This window comes from Meriones unguiculatus, chromosome 5 (assembly GCF_030254825.1).
Source record: "Meriones unguiculatus strain TT.TT164.6M chromosome 5, Bangor_MerUng_6.1, whole genome shotgun sequence".
Lineage (NCBI taxonomy): Eukaryota > Metazoa > Chordata > Mammalia > Rodentia > Muridae > Meriones > Meriones unguiculatus.
In genome coordinates this window covers 114,883,334-114,903,158 of record NC_083353.1, presented here as the reverse complement: position 1 = coordinate 114,903,158, position 19,825 = coordinate 114,883,334, and the positions used below count along the sequence as shown (strand labels likewise).

General features: G+C 41.4%; 1 protein-coding gene across 1 annotated transcript in view; it reads right to left on the bottom strand.

Moving 5' to 3' along the window:
* Ano2 (anoctamin 2) overlaps nt 1–19,825 on the bottom strand; it is a 337,785-nt gene that overhangs the window by 179,250 nt on the left and 138,710 nt on the right. The gene's annotated exons all lie outside the window — the stretch shown is intronic.

Below are 19,825 nucleotides of genomic sequence, written 5' to 3'. Positions count from 1 at the left end.
TGCCCCTGTCCCTGCCCCTGCCCACCAGCCTGAAGGATGACAGGAATAATGTCTGCCTTTCAGTTCTGACCTTAGAAAAAGCTGCTTAGGACGCTGAAATCACAGTTTTGTTTGTAAAGCGTTTGTCATGCAAGCATGGAGTCCTAAGCTAAAGCCTCAAATCCCACATTAAAAAAAAAAATTAAAGAATCACAGTGCACACTTATAATCCCAATGCTGGAGTTACAGAGACAGAGAAGTCTCAGGAACTGGCTTTCTTGATGGCTTGAGGCTAAGTGAAAGACCCTGTCTCAAAAGAAAAGATGAAGGAGAACAGAGGAATACCTGAAGTTGACCTCTGCCTTCCACATACATGGATTTACATGTGCACACACACACAAACACACGGCCACACAAAATGAAAGCTATTAGGCTTTCCTAGCTCTTCAAGAGACAGACTAAACAAAGATACTTGGCACACTTAGCCACATGGTGCACAGGTGCCAGAGAGACCATTCTGAGCCCTTCATTCGGGTCTACAGCTGGTTCTTAGGAAAGAGCTGGAGATTTTCAGCCCCAGAAGACAGGCAAGCCAGCAAAAGTCCCTCCCCTGAGAGACCCACTGAGGGGACTGACAAGTCTCTTACATTCCGACCATGTATGTCTTCTTTATCTACCCCCAGTTCTTTGAGATGAAACAGGTGGGCTGTGGTTCATAAGGAGCCAGCATTACAGAGAAATGAAGGAACTGTCACATTCATCAAGTACTGCTCGCCCAACCTTGAGTGGAGGGAGGGCTTCATGAGCAGTGTGTTCTCTGTGCTTTCTGAGCCTTGGAAAAGTTAGAGTCAAAGTTAGACACACTTGTACAAAACAGCTCAGGTTGGCCCAATAGCTTCTGTTGAACTTTGAACAGGAGCTCCATCCTCTGAAAGACTGTGGTTTGAACACATGCTCCCCAGTTGGTGGTGCAACTTAGGGGTGAAGCCTAGTTGAAAGAAGTCAATAGGGATGGGTCCTCAGGAGTATGTTATTCCTGGCCACGCCCTGCCATAGCCACACCCTTCCTGATCAGCTATGAAGAGCACAGTTCTCCTCTACATGTTCCTGCCGCCATGATATTCTGATAGACATGATATTTATGAAGTACGCAGAGACAGGCAAACATGGACAGAACCCCCTGAAACTGTGCGTTAAAATAAACCCTCCCTCTCTGAAGTTGTTTTGGTCAGGTATGGTTTTGTTTTTGCTTTTGTTTTTGTTTTCACTAAGAGTTTCTTTGATCTGACCCTCAGCCAACTCAAAACACAAGGTCAGAATGTCATCTTTTCTCTCAAGGATGTCCCTGTTATCTGGTTCACCTGACAGTTTCTAGGTGAAGGAGGAAGTGAACTGCTACTGTCGAGGGAAGAGGGGATAAAGCCTCCCTCTCAGAGGCTGTGGTGTGAGACTCTCCTTGTCTGGACCTTGGTGTCTCGGACCTGTCTTCTCTCTCCTACTCATAGGCAAAGGTTCTGTATCTTAGCTGTTAGGAATAGTGTTACAACAAACGTGCATAGGCAGACATTTATGTATGTTCTGACTTAGATTCCTTTGAGTATATACCCAAGAATGGTACAGCTGGGTCATACAGATCCAGGAGTGTCTTCAGGAGCCTTCATATTGATCATCCTGGATCACAGCCAGGACAAATGACCTCCCTGCTTCTCGCCTTTCCCTGTGATAGCTTTTTTCACAAAGCTGGAAGAATTCTTTCACACTTCTGTCAAGTATGACATTCCTCTTCCTAAGATACTTTTCTTACTTTTTCCTGTATTAAATAAATAAATAAATAGATAGATAAATAAATAAATAAATAAAACCCAACATTTTCCTGACCTATAAGGCCCCATTTGACCTGTGTGACTTTGCTCCTGACAAATGGGGCTCTGTAGTACTCTTTAAATATACCTCACCTGTTCATACGTTGGGGCCTTGGCCATGGCTGTGCACACTGCCTGGACACCCTTTCTCTTACCTCCCCTGCTCATTTCCTCATTTCCTCTGGCTAACCCAAACTCCTACAGACTCCTACAACCCCTCTCCTTGTGTGTGACAAACAGACAGCCCTGTGCACACATCCTACCCCAATGTCACCAAGCTCACTCCTAATATGGCTCAATACCCTACCCCCTTTTCTCCATTTCTGCTTCTATCCTTCTCCACTGCCAAGCCGGAAGCCCCATGAAAGTAGAGGCCACCCATCCTTTAGTGCCAAGACTGTGCCTAATACCCCACCGTAACATAGTGTTTGTTTAATGGATTCCCAACTTGTCACACACAAGGAGAGGGGTTGTAGGAGTCTGGGGGAGGCACAAAGGAGTAACCAGGATGAACCCTGTTCTGTATATTCAGGGAAGCTCAGAGAACCTGACCAGCCTGTGTAAGACAATGCAGCTAACAAAAGAACCCAGAGCCCAAATCAAGGCCACCTGACTTCAACCTGTCCCCTACCCATGACACAAGTCTTCTAGGTGACAGTATAGATGATAAAATAGCCATGAGCCTCCAAGATTAAACACCATTATCATGTATTTTCCATTTTAACAATAGACTGGAATGAATACTAAAAAATGTCTAAAATGAACTCCATCCAATAGTTTATAAGATCCTTTGATTTCAAAAGAGGGTTTATATCACCAATGCAGTAATGGTATCAGTTCCAATTTCTATTTGTAAAAAGTCAATAAATATAGCAGGTCTTCCAGCATTTTCATGAGTGAACAACATGAACTTCCAAGCGCATGTCAAGTGGTAATTAGACACACATGCTCGTGCCCAGCCCGTGATCACTTATTGCCTGGTGGTTTTGGCCATTTTACACTGTTTTTATTCTCATTCTTAAGCCTTGCTTGCTATGTAACCAGGGAAAAATCTTTAAATAAATATGGACATATAAGGAATAGTGATGGTGAGATATAGCATTTAAGTGTAGAGTTGTGGAAATGATAAAAACAAAATCCATAGATTGGCCTGTATGAGATACTCACACAGATCCATGTGCGCTACCACGGTTTAGATCTGAAGTATTCCCTCATGGTCCAGGCATTGAAATCTTCCTCTCCAGCCCATGGTACTACTATTGGGGAGCTTTAAGAGGTGAGGCTTAGAGGGCAGTCTTTGGGACACTAGAAGTAGGGCACCCTCAAATGAGACCATTGGACCCCTGTCTTTTTCTTTTCTCTTTATAAGTCTTAGGGTTTTGTTATTGTAATAGAAAGCTAACTGATACTTGAGTGTAACTCAACACAATGATCATACTACATAGAAAGGCATCCCCATTCCTAAAACATAACGCTTAAATGAAAGGACATACTATTACACTTGACACGTTTGGTTGATCCGTTGTTGGGAGATAAACATCAACTCCATTTACCAGAGAATATACTAACAAGTCCTGGCAATAGTAATTTAAACATTATTCTTTTGCTCATCATCTAGAGAATGAAAGGTGACTACTTAAATAAAGCAGCTACATGTTTAACTCAAAAGGCAAACATATCAAATATCTGTTTCTAAAGGTGGGGAATCTGACCAGATTTACAGTAGTAGGCATGAACTTTCTCCCATGGAACAGATGTCAAAAGCGTTCATAAAGCAGTTGGTTCCCCTCTTAATATTCACAACCACTGTTGCATCAGTGCCTACCAGGTCAGTATTATAGCATTCAGGCTCCAGCACTGAGTAAGACCATTGATACCTTTTCTTCACCATCAGCCAGCATAGTACTTTCTGGAAATGTGTAAGCTAGGTTTGAAGTTGGTTTTTCTGTTCTGAAGCCAGCATGTATGGTGCCTCTAGCAATAGTTTTTCTCATGTAATTATGGTAAGTAACATACTGTTGCTATTTTGCTAGATGATCTTTTCAAACAGCCTAAAAAATATTTACGTTTATACCCACAGATCTAGGATATTCTCAACTTTGGTCAGAGAAGCTCCTTTTTGCGGTGGTTAACAGTCAAAGTCAAGATTCATAGCTGATAAAAGTACTAAGAATAAAATGACTCTTGAGTGTAGAGCCCTAATAGACATTGTTATTAACCCCTTGCCTCCACCAAAGTTCATGGAATCTCACGAAGAAGAGGCAGAAAGGATGAAAGAGTCAGAGGATGGGGAGTAATTCTGTAAAACACTGCCGGCAGGACATGCCATGGCCACTGCACTCCTGAACTCGAGTAACTGCAGTTACCCACACAATACCTGTGCAAGATCAAGCCATCCAAAACTCCAGCGTGGATCAGGATGGAGCCGTAAGGCCCTGCTCACAACTCAGGAGCTATTTGAAGTTAATAGCTACTGGGAGAAGGAGAATCCCTCTTCATTGGGCTGTGACTACTGGTAGGTTGGCCCTACTCCAGTGAATGGCATCACACATATCCACTACTAGCTGGGCTTTGTATTATTATTTTTTTTAAGAAGAGGAGGGTATTTCGTTGGAATGAGAATGTGTCATTGGTATCTGGGGGAGTTAGAAAGAGGAAATGGGGGACAGATATGATCATATTTCATTAGATACACATATGATATTCTAAAAATTAGATTAAAAAGAAAACAAAATTAAATGAATGAGCCACTTTTATTATTTTAAAAGTGGGGCATTTGTCTACTTTCGTGGTGTTATATGATAGTAAATTTGAATCTTTGTTTATAGACATCGTTCTCCAAACCAAAGATGACATACTCTGGTATTTAAAAATATATTTGTTAGAATATCTTCATTTTTTTCTTATATAATTTAATGTGAGAACATAAACATCATGGGCCACATTCACTTAAAAAGAGAATACATTTGTCTTTATTGGATAAGTTTTATATAAGATTGTAAGTGAATTTTATCACAGAATGCCCAAATATATAACATTTCTACTTATAGTTGTATCTTCATGATATTCACACAATGTCAGAGGAACATGCCTCACTTTGGAAATGAATTCCATGGGATCCAGGGGACCCTGCTTCACATTCTCTTGGTCACAGAGCCTCACATCCATAGGCTACAACAAACGGCCCTCTTGGCTCTTTAAACTTCAGCTTGGCCAAGAGTCCTCAGCAGGAATTAGACAGTGACACATTGACCTTCTCCAGCCCTCTAGCAAAGGAGTCATAACAGCTCCCATTGGGGGTCATTATAATGATCTCAACACAGCTTCCTCTGAATTTTGTATGCCTCGATCTTCCTGCTTCTTGAGAATCAGGGGTGCTAACCATCCCTTCATATTGCTGCTCTCTGGAGCATACTTTTCATAATCTGTTGGTTTCTACTGTCCTCAGTTACCCTGTCACCTGCCAGGACCCCAATAACACAGGGTTCAAATATCAAACAAAAAATGTTATGAATGGCTACTATTCTCTTATAGAATAAGGGACTGGAGCTAAGGGATATTACAAGATTTGCCAAAAATCACCCCCAACAAGGCAGACAAAAAACCAACAAGGCAGAGCCACAAACAAACGTAAACCCAATCTTGGGATATATATCTCACTTAGCACAGAAATATTAACCACTAGCACCACCATTGTAGCAGCATTGGCAGTGCCAGTCAAGAAAAACTGGGAAACAGATTTTAAAATTCAAAGTCCTTTAGCATTAGGGTGCACAACCTAACCCCTATTTGGCAGATGGAGATATGAAAGATGAGTAAATTTCTATCCAAGACAGAGCTCTCTACTGACCATTATAATAGGAATAAGGAAGGTACTGAGGTTTATGCCTTAGTGAACACAGGATGGAGTCCAGCCACCTTCACAGTCCTGGCTGGGTGCTTCTCTCAGTCTAGAACCTTCACAGAAGTTTCACACTGGCCTGGTTCAAATTCCCCAACAAATTAGTGCCTCTGTTCAACAGCATGACCCTATCTTCTTGAACTGTTACAGATACAATAAAACCGCATATGAAAAATGCTTTAAAACTCTCAGACATAGGATTCCAGCATGCCTTCCTGTGGTCCCTTGCTCTATATTTTTTCTAAGGGGAAAGTTGGTGAGGAGCTACAATCAGAAGAGAATTAAGAACTGTCTGACTTTGCCTTTACCTCGTATAAGGGATGAAAGTTAAAACATAAACCCTTTCCCCTTAGGAGAAAAGAAAGCTATTCTTCAGTGCACTCAAGGGGGAAGACAGACCCATGCCACGTCAGGTAACAACATTACCAAAGAGGAAGTTACAGCTGAAGGTCAAAGACAGATGGATATGATTGCTACCAAAAGCTCCAAGCGAGTCTGGTCCCAGTGTTTTCAGGCAGTGCTGACACCTCGCTGGCTCCTGTGGGAAGGCGGAGTCTATAATAACCCTGCCAGAGCCATGGTGCTCTTCACCAAGAAGAAAGAGGCTCTGTCCACCCCGACCTCAGCTCAGATCCTCCCCCTGTTCATCTGCTAGAATTTCAGCTGAGCCGTGTCATTTCTCACGTAAAAAGCTTACCCTGTCAGTCTGTGATTTTCTTTGTTCCAAATGCATTCCCCCTCTCCTCTACTAAGCAAGAGAGGCGAACTTTTAATCAAGCACTTGCAATTCTTCTACATGAGGACAACTAAATCAGCACCTGATTGCTAGGGAGCAATCTACCAAGGGAACCATGGCAGGAATGGGGTGGAATGGGTTTAAACAGTCAAAGTACATGATCTAGTAATGCCATTAGGAAATATACAATTTTGTAAAATATTTTTTTAAAAAAGGAAAGAGAATATTCTACTAAATTTCAACTTAAAACAATTCAGATAGAGAAAATATATTAAAAGACTCAAACCAGGTATGATGTCACTACAGCACTTGGGAGGCATAGGCAAGAGGATCTCTGTGAGTTTAAGGCCAACCTGGTCTACAAAGTGATTTCCAGGCCAACCAGGGCTATATAGTGAGACCCTGTCTCAAAAATAAATTAATTTTAAAAGTTCAAATCTATGGCTATAAAGGCCTGAATGATCATGGCTGCATCACACTGTTGTGAGACTCTAATCTTGCATATATACCACAGGCAAACCGCTTCCATGTATGTGGACCTATCTGCATTGCCCCCGTGGCACGCCTGGGTTGGCTACCCAGAGGCTATTTAAGCTGTGGGCTGGCTTTCCCCGGGGTCCGAGGATTGTTCAATGTTCCTGAATAAACTGCATTGAAAAAAAAAAAAGTTCAAATCTAAACAAAATCTCAAAGAAGATAAATCTTTTGTTGAAGGTCATACATCTGGCTATCTGTACATCCTGTTTCCAGCCTTCGACTATTTCAAGATCCCTTTGATGCTCAATCTTGTCCTATGGTTTTGCAATATCCAAACTTTTTCTCTCACTGCTCATTCTGCACACACCCCTCTACCACTAGAACATCAGTAATGAAGAGGAGAATCAGAAAGATTGGAAGGATGGGGAAATGGATCCCATATGACAGGAATTGTTTCCAAATCTCATCTTCACCCAAAAGGTCATGTATGCTCACATGAGTCATGTTAAAAATCATGCAAGACTTAAAGATGAGGCACTTCCAAGTTGTCCAAGTTGTTTTTCCAAACAGTGAGATACATTTTCCTGTGTGTCATAAATCTATTCTTTGGGAGTTTTTCAGAATAGCTTCTCCCTATAATCTGCATGGTGACCTCTGTGTGCTGCCAAAACCATGTGCTTCCTTTCTCAGAAGTCCCACACCTAGTGTAGGTTTTGATGATACAACCAGTCAATAATAGCAATGGGTGGAGAAGCCTGGCCTGAACACTTTAAAGGCAGCTTTAAACACTGTCAAAACACTGTGATTACGATGAAAGATGCTTATGGGAGTCCATCAAAAGCCTCTTTACATCTCAACACACACTTCCAACTCAATCAGCCCTTCTTCTGACTAGACATGCTGTCAACATGTATGTGTCTTCAAACCTCACCTGCCATGTTCTTGAATTTACTTTTTTTGCATTTTCTTATGGTTATCGATGATACTGAAATTTTCCACAGTACTGTGTAATTGACAAAATCCCTTCATACACCAAACATATGCAATATTCTAAGCCTCTCTTTGGGGGGAAAAAGCCAGGAGTATTCAACAGGTGGCCCCCATCAAGCAGCTATGATGGGGAGCACCTGGGTTTTCTCCTATGTTTTCAGCCTCATCACTGTGGGCTCTTTAAACTCAACTGCCCTCTTGCTATTTAGTTCTTCCCTCTTGTTTCTGCAGCCTGATTTCAATTATGTATCTATAGGAACCTTTTGCTCCCATCACAGACTTTGCACTTGGATTCTGTCCACTCCCAGTCACTGCTAAGCAGAATTGCACAGTAAAAAAACAGGCCTCACAGAGTCGTTGCAAGGACTGTTAGGGATCCAGGCATTTGAGAGCAGCAGATTCTTTACCAGGTTTGTGGTTGTGTAGAAGAATCTACACGTGAGTAACCTTGACTCCCAGGAGATGATGCCCAGCATGTTTTACATTAAAGGCCAGAGGGTGAAGAGCACCCTTGATCTCAAACATATTCTAGGTCTGGTCCTTCTTGGCAATAGAACTTTAACATACTTGAGGCTTCAACGGTACCTGCTTTCGGATCCATGGCACAGCTCCGGAAGTTCAGAGCAAGGGGACACACCTGGCAGATGCTTCACAAGGCGAAAAGGGAACCCCTGAATTTGTCAGCCTCAAAGAGCTCAATTCCAAGACTGTAGAAGAATGTCACAAATCCCCTGTTAAGCTCTCCCTGTTGTTCTTGCAGAACCCCAGGGCACATGACATCTTGAATGCACACACATGAAGTATAAACATCTCTTTATTGAAATTCAGGAAGAAAGAAAAGAAAAGGGCTTAACAATAGCCAAATGCAGAAACTGGCAGGAGACTGAAATGTTGGTTCTGCCCGGTAAAATGTGCCCATTGGTGCAATGGTGCCATGATTATTCTAGGGGCAACCAATCGCTTTCTGATTGGATTTGAGTCCTGCATGGGAACCCATGCTTGGGAATGTAACCTTGTCAAGAGTTCATGGCTGGGGAGGTCATAAAGCCTAGAGGAAAGCCTACTGTGTTAGTGATTTGTTAAATGCAAATGTTATTAAACTGTCTTCTAAATATTCATGTTTACACCCATAGATTAGTGATGCTGTTGGCCTTCATCTTAACAGTTGCAGGCAGAAGTCAATACAGATAACTCATAACTGGCCAAAGTGCAAGCTTGGAGTACACTTGGCCCAAAATGCAACATCTGTATCATCCCCTCCAAGACTCAGGGAACATCACCAAAGAAGGAGCAGAAAGAATGTAAAAGCCAGAGGATAAGAATGTGTGCTGCAGACAGACAGCTTCTGGACATGACACAGTCATTGTACTCATAAACTCACTGCGGCTGTGGTCACCTGCACAAGACCTACACAAGACTGAGCCCATTTTATCGTGGATAGGGGAGGGACTCATGTGGCCCCACACCTGCCCTGGAGATAATGGAAGTAAATGGTTGCTGAGGGGGTGGTTGATTTTCTTCAGTGGTGTAGCCACTGAAAAATAGCCCATGCTTTAGCAAGTAACCCTCCATTCCATACATGCCATGATAAATTCAGTGGGTAACATCCCCAAAAAATACATGAACGTGGTGGGAGAGGCTTCTTGTTAAGAGTGGTGGAAATGATGAATGTCCAGAGGACACATGTATGAAACTCAAGGGATTTTTCAAGTTCTCTAAAAAGTGTTTGCTTTTCACTTGTTGTACTTAAGGAACTCGCAGGGCTCATTGACTGCACTGAGACACTAATGTTAGTCAGGCATCTTCAGCACTTGCTTCATTAAGAATAGTGGAGCAACAGGGAACCAAGGATCAACAAAAGCTTTGCTGATGCTCCAGTGAGAAGTGCAGATCCAACCACTTATCTTTCACCTCATTTGAGGATGCAGGGAAGACAGGGTTTGGGGGTCAACAGTGTCAAGAAACTGCTGAAAGATGAGATCCCCTCCATGCAAGTGGCACAGGCTGAAGGAATGAAGGGATCATACTCAGGCTTGTATGCATGGTTCCTAAGACACCTATATTCTCTTTCCGCAACAGTGATCTTATTATTTCAGGACAAATGCATTACTAGCATATGGATTAGATTCCACCTCCCCACCCCCATCTCCCTCTCCTTATGTCACAAAAACATACGGATTTCAAAATAAAAAGGAAAAAGAACAGCCAAGGACCAGACTGTGTAGTACAGTTTTCAGCAATCTTGGAACATGATAGAAAAATCTTTGTAGTTGGCCCACCAGTCCAAATGGCAGTGGCACCCAGCCCCGTCATTACTGTTCACAGCCAGGAAAGCTAACAACAAATTAGGTGGGAGCAGACATTTAGTCTGCCAGAGAGTACTGAGAAGAAATGACCCCCAAATGTCAAGCACTCTGATGGCTGAGGTGATGAAACATTCCCTACAGTTTCAACACAGTTGTGCAAGAGTGACTCTATCTCTGTCCTCCAGTTATCAAAGGGACAGTGTCCAGCTGTTCTCCATCTCCACTCAAAACGGAACACAACAGTTTCCATTAGACTGGAAGGAAAGCAACTCAGACCAAAGGAATGCCCAGTTGCAATGCACATTTTAAACAAAGCAACCTTAATTGCGTGCCCATAAACCAATCTAGTCACCAATGTTTGGTGCCTGTGCAAATGAGACTGGCATTAGACTTCAGATGCTAAACTAGATCATTTTCAAATATTCCTTCCAGTCTCAACAATAGCATGTCAAGATGGCTACTGCTAATGCCATCGTGTAGACTAGGAATGAGAAATAAAAATCTCAACAACAGCATGGCAAGATGGCTACTGTTAACTATTGTGTAGATTAGGAGTGAGACATAGAGACGTTAAATGAGTTTCATAAACTTAGGAAATAGTGGAAGTCATGTTTAAACTCAAGTGTGTCCAATTTCATTTTTTTTAAATTCTCCTTGATTTCAGCCAAGTGCTAGAGGGGAGTCTTGGTTCCTGCCCACTGCATCTAGCACATCATTTTATATTTAATCATGGTTGAATGAACAAATAAATGAACACAAATAATAAGGAACAAATGACTGGTCTGCCTCCGATGTTCTTATCCCATATTTCATCAATTTAAATATGCGCTTTCTCACCGCATCTTAACATCTCCCAAATCAGAAGGCAATTACAGTAAATGACCTGGCATGATGTAAATGGCGGCATTATCTTTATAAAATATTACACAATACCAAATACAGTACATGTCATGTTGCTTGTCATAACTGATCAAGTAGAAGGGGAAACATTCAAAGCCTGGAGAAATCTTGAAACACTGACATCAGTTTTATATTTAAAGAAGGGTATGAGTGGAAAGTGGTTATTTTAAGCATCTTCCTCAAAGAGGTATGAATGTCTTAAAGGTGGGGACCTAGTCTTTTTTGTTGTTGTTGGTTGGTTGGTTGGTTTGGTTTTAGTTCCCAAATTCCCAGTTCCAAGTCATTTGACAAAGAAAGGTGGCATCCCCATCCCATGTGAAAATAGTAAACAGGAAAGGAAAACCTCCCCACCCCACCTGTCAGCCCCCAGTATTTCTGCTCAGAGGCAGAGTTTAATTCCACAGCCTTCAGAGAAGCCTCAAGATCCTGAACTTCGTCTCAACGTGAAGTCTGATTACAAATCTGCTCAGTCATCGAAAGTCAAGGGTTCACTCAGTAATAATTTTTTCTTGCTCCTGTCTTTCTAGAAGAGCTCCACTACCCTACTTCCATGTCTTAATCATTCCTGCTCCTTTCACAACACAATGTTGTGACAATGCAAACATTGTCATGGCTCAGTGGTTAAGAGCACTGGCTGCTCTTGCAGAGGACCAGGGTTTGGTTCCCAGAACCCACATAGTGGCTCACAACCATCTGTCACTCCAATTCCGTAGGACCCAGTGCCTTATTCTGGACTCCACAGGTACCAGGCACACATATGAATCACATACATGTATGCATGCAAATACTCATACATATGAAATAAAAATAAATATTTATTTGTTTAAAGTAAGTTAACATCTCCCAACCATCTTCAATTTAAAATATCTAAAACATTTACTTGTTTTGGGAATATTTCATGGTTTGAGAAATCAAGACAAAGCCAATCAATACAAAGTTTCCTTCCTGCCTTCTTTTTTCTTCAGAATGCTACCCCAAAAGTAGAATAATCTGAAAACTGTTGGGCCATGCTCAGAGCAATAGGTGAAATCAGACATGGAACAGGGTTTTCACACGAACTCAGAGACTCTTCATGTAAGTGACTTAGTAAATTTGAAGGGAATCGGTGTCCTCACTGTGGAGGACTCTTGCAGATACACCGCGACCCAGTGATCGGAACAAACATCACCATAGAGGAGACAGACCAATACTGGGCCCACCGCTGTGACCCCTGCTGAAAAAGAGTATGTGTTGGGGGCGGGGTGCTGGATGTATTCATGAGAAAACATCAGATAAACCCAAACCAAGAAAGCCTTTATTCTTCACAAACGTCGTTGTCATGCAAAGCAAATAAAGGATTCCAGACTAAAGAAGAATAACGTACAACATGCCAGCTCAATGCTGTGCGTGATCGTAAATTGAATCTTGGACTGAATAAAGTAAACTCTAATTCAAGACATTATTTAAGCAACTGAAATTCTAACGTGGATTTAAAAATAGTCAATGTTGCACCATGGTTAAATTTCTCATTTTGAAAATCACGCTATAACAAAACTTCCTGAGCTTTAGAAACTGCACAGAGGTACTCAGAAGAGAAGGGCATGCTTCCTGCCCCATTCTCTTAAGTGGTTCCGCTTAAGAGAACACTGCATAATTCATACAGTATTAATATGCATGTGTTCTAATAGATTGACCTATGCCATATCAATAATATGCATAAGAATCCAGAGGAGGAAATCTGACAAATTGAACATTTCATGAATCTAACTGCTGACGCTAGGAAATCCTTATCTCTGTAAGCTTGGACGTGTCTTCAAAACAAAGTAAAATAAAATAAGCTGAAAAAAAATGATTTCTCTCATTTTACAGAAGTCATGTAGACATGTGTTAACTTGAAACAGTAGTGATGGTTTGTTTCCTAGGCTGGAAAAGACACCACGGAATAAAACAGCTTCCGGTAGGCACATCCAAGCTCTTAGCACACTCAGGCCTTCCTATGATCTCAGCAGAGACTGTAAGTGAACGACGTGATAGTTGGAAATAATTATCCGAGCACAAAACAATTAGCACAATAACCACAGGGAGAAAGTTAATAGCCATGGCCATGGCGGCAGGACCATCCTGTACTTGTAAACACACCAGCCACGAAACTCTGCCAAACCCACTCTCTGCCCTCAGGAACTGCAAGTCTTAAATCAAAATTACAAAGAAGGGCATGCAGTCGGCTGAGCACATTGGGAAGGAGACTGAAAACAAGGGTAGAGTTGTTCCTGGAAACAATTCGGGAAGAAAACGAGCCCTGGAGCCTCTGACGCTGGAATGGCTTGCACAGCAAGGCCAACCAGCATCCTTCCCTGGATGTCTTTAAAAGAGAACATCATCTACTATCATGTTACAACATGCACAATTTCCTTTCAAGTATTTCATCACGCGACCTGCAAGAGCACTGTCTTACTTCACTGGCGCTATGGGCTGGTGGTGATCAAGAAGGCCCAGGGTAAAGGCTCAGCGGGCAAGCCTGCATTAAGAGGCAGCCACTGAGAGCCCTCCTGGCCTGAGCTATCAATTAAAGCAGGACTGGGTACATAGCTCAGCAGTAGAGTGCTTGCCTAGCATGCCTAAGGCCCTGTGTTTTATCCCAATGATAAGGAATAAAGACATAAAGAAGTAGTCAAAAATGTAATTAAGTGACATGCAGAAATGCCAGAAATGGGTTTTTGTTCAGAAAATGGCCCACTGACCAACACGATGAATGTTAGAAATTGTCAATATTCACACGAGCTCTCTGGACAGACTCCTTCCCTGGCTTACAGGTATCAGTAGAGACTCACCCTTTGTCCTCAGGGATGATTTAGTCTTGAGCACCACATGGCCCTGTGCCAATCTGAATCTCTGGATTCTGCTTTCCTGACAACTAGTCTCAAGTGTGGCTGAGGGCTACGCTTAGAATGGAGATGTTTGCTTGGAATAAAGCTTTTAAAAATAGAGATGGTAGAAAATATGAAAGAATAGTACATTGGGATGTCCCAAATGGGCTATACTAACTATTTCTCTCTTCACCCTTACTGGTAACTGTTTAGTTAGCAGCTGTTATTTATTTCAGGGACCAACATTCACTGACTGCCAATAAAAGACATATGAGCCCCTTTCTAGATTCATAGCTTATCTCTGCTCTCACGCCCACGTATACATACACACGTATGTACAATTATATAATATATATGTGCACATTAAAAATTATGCTCTGTGTATGAGAGAAACCATGCAATATTTGTCTTTCTGGGTCAGGTTCACCTCTCTTAATGTACTAACTTTCATCCATTTTTCTTCAAATTTCTTTTTTTATTTTATTTTTTCTATTTTGAGACAAGATTTCTCTGTGTAGTCTTGGCTGTCCTGGACTCAGTTTGTAGACTAGGCTGGCCTCAAACTCACAGAGATCTGCCTGCCTCTGCATCCCCAAGTGCTAGGGTTACAGTCATGCACCACCACACTTAATTTCATTTTTCTTTACACCTAAATAAAATCCAGTTGTACATAGCTATCACATGATCATTATCCACACATCTGTTGATAGATGTGTAGGCTGGTTTTGTTTTCTTGTTATTGTCAATAGAACAGCAAACTTGGGTGTGACATGTCTCTGTGGTAGGATATTAAGTTCTTTGTGTATATGTCCAGGAAGTGTTGTGTTACTGTTATTTTTATAAAACTGTCTTTGTTTCTCAGTTTCTCTCTTAACCCAGCTATAACACAAATAATTGAGACTCTTTTATATTTTTTTAATAATAAGCTTCATAACACAATAATTGAGCAGTTATTACTCTATTTTTAACCCTCTAAGATAATCTGGTTTCCTTCCAGTGTACATCCCAGACATACTTGCACTTTGTGGCTTTTTCTGCTCCAGCTCTTCTCCTGATGTCACCTGGACCCTTCTGTGGCTGAATCTCCTACTTCCTCTTCTAATTCCTCTGCTGACTGTCAGGAAGTCCAGCTCTATTCTCCCTACCCTGCTCAGCCATTGGCTGTAAGCTTCTTTATTTGCATATCATGGGACAACTGGGGAGTATTTTTTAGAAAAAAAAAATGAGACATGATATTCTCATAACAAAGATTGCAACAAGATATTGGGAGGGCACAGAAATCAGCGTTTAAATTACACAATAACCTTATGTCTACAGGGTATAGTTAGGTCATACGATGGATATGGGTTAAGAAACTATAAAAGGGACCATGGAAAGAGGAAAAAATGTGTTGAGGAACAGAAGGAAGATGCTAGAACATATGACATGAAAGTGGCAAATGGATGACCAAGAATAGAAAAAGGAGATGGGGGATGAGAATCAATAAAAACAAGTTTGGTTGAAGATGTCATAATCAATTAATTTAATAATTGAATTGCGGATAACAGAACTGGTTCTTAAGTCAAGTTCTAACAGATGAATCGGGTATGATTCTGCATAAAAATGGGGGCAACTATTTAAAAAAGGCCTGAGGGAAAAGCCTTTTGTGAATAAGTTCTAATTCTACTATGGTCTAAAGATATAAGCAGTATGGTCTTGAGTCTTTAAAGCTCATTGGACTTGTTTTATGGACTATAATACAGATTGTCTTGCAAAAGTTTCATGTATACATGAGACTGAGGTATTACTACAGCTTGAATATGGTATTGCATACATGGAAATAAATTTCATTCATATTTTTGTTGAAATTTACCATATCCCTACTGATTTTGTGTTACATTAGTTACCAAGAAAGCTGAAATCATCCAATATAAATGAATAGCCTATTTCTCTGTCCTGTTTGGTCAAGTTTTGCCCCATCTATTTTGAAGACCTGTTATTAAATATACACATATCAATCAGGTTTGGGGAGGTGGCCCAGTGTGTAAAGTACTTCTGGTGCCAACATGATGACCACATTTCGGATCATGAGCAACCACCTAAAAGCCAGGTGTGGTGGCCCACCCATGTCTGTAACCCTAGCACTGATGGGGTGGTGACAGGTAGATCCTAGGGGCTTGGTGTCCTGCCAGTCTAGCTGACAGAAGGAGCACCAGATTCCATGAGCGACCCTGTCTCAAAACAGTATGGCAGCAAGTGATAGAGGAAAAGCTATGAAATCAGTGGCCAGCTTATACATACTCATGCATGCGCTCAAACTCATACGACATCCACCCACCCACGTATGTGCACATTTAGGACTGCTATGTCTTCTTATTGAAATTACTTTTTTGTCACTGTAAATATTGCTGCTATCACTGATCTTATTCTTACAATAAAACTGACCTAGGGATATGTGAAAATAGCTACAACTTTGTTTATGCTAGTGTTTACATGTATATATGTGTTTATCCTTTTTTTAAAAAACATATCTGTACTTTTATATTTAAGGTGTTTCTTTAACAGGTAACATATAATTAAGTGGCATTTCTACTAAAGTTGACAATTTCCACCTTTTAATTTTTATGTTAAAGCCATGTATAATTAGTGTACTCATCATTATGGTTGAGTTTAAGTTCACTATCTTATATTTTGTATTTGTTTATAGCCAGTGTAGGACTAAATTTTTTTGTTCTATCAAGGTTTGCCTGCCTTTTGTTTAATGCCATCAAGTAATTACACACACACACACACACACACACACACACACAAACACACCAGATTTCTATGTAGTTGTGGCAGAAAGCTAGGTGTTTTGTTTTATTTTGTTTTGTTTTGTTTTGTTTTACCAATAATTCCATCTTGGCCTGATGTGAAAGTAAGGAATCCATATTTTAAAAGGTTTCTTGGGTGACTCTGATCTCCTGCTAGAGTTTGAACCCACTGCTTTAACCCAAAGGTAATAACTTTAAGATGATATGGTTATGTAAGCTATTAGATCAGAGGTAAGGCTAAAGAAGATATTAGGAGCTTTAGGAAAAGAGTGCACCTGCTCCAACGAAAAATATTAATAGTTAATGATTGTTTTAAATACATGAAAATATATCTGCCAGATATACTCTTCCCTGAGATAACTTAGTCAGTCTGCCATCTTAATGATGGATAAAACTGGACACCATCCACTATGGAGGACTAACAGCTCAAGATAACAGCACTATTGTTACCTACAATGTGTAGCCCATGAATTTCTGTGCATGTAAGACAAGTATATGTTCTAGCAACACAGAGCTCATGTTTATAAATGCTGTACTCACTATTGCCTCACCTTCATCCCTCTTACACAAACACTTAACTTGCTTTGTGGAGTATTAACAGAATTTATACCTTCCACTGCTGAACTTCCCTTTGTTAGATTTGGCTTACTGTTTTGACCTATTTGACTCTTGGCTGCATCATTTTTCAAGGTCTCTGTTTTACTCACAGTTGTATCAGTTGAAAATCTAGTAAATGTAAATTCCCATCCTCAGGCACCCACGGTATTATGTAGACCCCATAACATAGCCCCATTAAGGGTTGTGTTGGCCAATTAAGAGCTGGCCAATCAGCACTGACTTTGTTCTTTGTAATCTCCTCTCACAGAGACTATATGAAGCACAAACTAACAAGCTTAGCACTTAGAAACCAGCATCACAAAATTCTAGAGTGACAATGAACTTGTAGTCTTCATGTGGATTTTATGTTAACATCTTTGCTTCTTACTCCATAGGTAAGCTGATAGTGTTGGAAATGGAGAAGACAGAGCCACCCTTGAACAAGGCTATGAGATCACCATTCTGTCTGGCTTTTACTCAGAAGACCCACCTCTGGCATTTATTAGCTGTATGGCCTTGGACAATTGAGTTTTCTCTTCTGAGCCTCCATCTTCTCATTTAGACTTTCCCCCCAAATAGTCACCACCATTCCCTGCTCTGTTCTGCCTCTCACAGGGGTGAGCTATGCCTTCCTCAACAAGGTCTCACATTGCACTGGCAATGGCATATTTCTAAACTAAAATAGCTAGAGGAAACTTTTTCTCTCTCTCAACTAACTCTCCTAAAGTCTATCTTATGAGTTTTATTTTATTTATATTTTTACTATATACATTTCTTTATTTATTATTTACTTTACATCCTGATCATAGCTCCCTCCCTCCTCTCCTCCTGGTCACATGCTTTCACTCTCGTTCCCCTCTCCAACTCCCCTTACTAGTTTTTTACCTAAACCCTCCACATCACAATAGCTAAGTGATGTGGAAACTAACCAGACCTAGTTATATGACCTGATTCCTCTCATAGCCCACCCTACTCATGCATTCTTCATTTCAGTCACACTCAGCTGCTTACAACCCCTTGAGTGATTGTGTTCCCCCAACCCCGCCGCCTTAATTTATGTTATCCTCCCTATCTGGACTATCCAGACCCTTCTCCTATACCAAACTTAAACCAATTAATTATTCAAAACTCATCTCAACCATCATGTGTTCCAGGAGATTCCTGTGGTAAATTCAGCTGCCCTTGTCTGGCACCTTCTGGGCTTCACAACACATGTTCTACCTCAGCATTCATCCATTGTTTACAGATGACTTATCTTGTCCTCACCTTGACTGTAAGCTCCTGGAAGGCCAGGGTTTTTTGCTACCACTCTGGACTACCTCCTGGAGAATAATACAATCTTGTTGAATCATTGACTAAACCAAATGCCAAGTGAATCAACAAGCCAGTGATACCACAGGCAGTTGCCTACTTCTTCACCAAAGGGGCCCAGCCAGGCAACCCAGGGCTTTCAGCATAATATCCCAAATGGACTCAGAATCTTGGAAACTGCTTCAAAACAAGAATCTAAATGTCAGAGACACCCCTCATGGAACTCCCCAGGCCATCAGCTAGACTCTCCACCCTCCTTCTAAAACCCTTCCCAAAGGAACTCAAATCAAATAGAAGAAAGACTAGGACATCATCTCTGCTTAACACTTACCAACTCACAACCAAGGGGGAGCCATACTCACAGATGTGCTGTCCTTGGTCCCTGGAACCCAAGAAGTCACGGCAGCCTCTTGGAAAGACATCAACTGGAAAAATCCATCCCTACCCAGCCCTTCACCAGGCCTCTCCCCCACTGAGATTGCTCATTGAAGTCCACAACTCACCACTTGTTTACGTTCCTAACCCCAAGTTCAAGGGCATCTGCAATTTAATTTGAGCCATCAGTAGAGGAGGATGTTCTCTGCTGGAGTTGGAAGAGTATAAACAAACTTCCAAGATGAGCTCTGCTCAGCATTTCCTGCCCACTCTCACTCTGGTCCTGTAAATACCTCCAAGACAACCTCTAGCGGGCCCAGATGGTGGTGACTTGTCCCTAAGATAGGGAACTATCACTCAGGATAGATGGGAAAACTGTCTGGGATGGTTTGATAAGGACACAATGGGAGGAGAGAGTTATTAGAAGAGAGGGGAGAGTGAGAGAGTTCAAGGAGGCTCAGAAGAGGCACGGATGAAGACAAAATAAATTCTTATGGTCCCGGTGAATGTGGGAAGGGCTGAGACTTCTCTGGCTGGTGGGGGAGGGGTGTGTTAGACATTTTGTCAGGAGTTATGTTCCAACTTAATGGTCAACTGGGTCTCAACCATTACTCACTAAAAGCTGAAAGGAAGAAGAAGAAGAAGAAGAAGAAGAAGAAGAAGAAGAAGAAGAAGAAGAAGAAGAAGAAGAAGAAGAAGAAGAAGAAGAAGAAGAAGAAGAAAAACCAACCAGTTGGGCAAGCATGACCTATG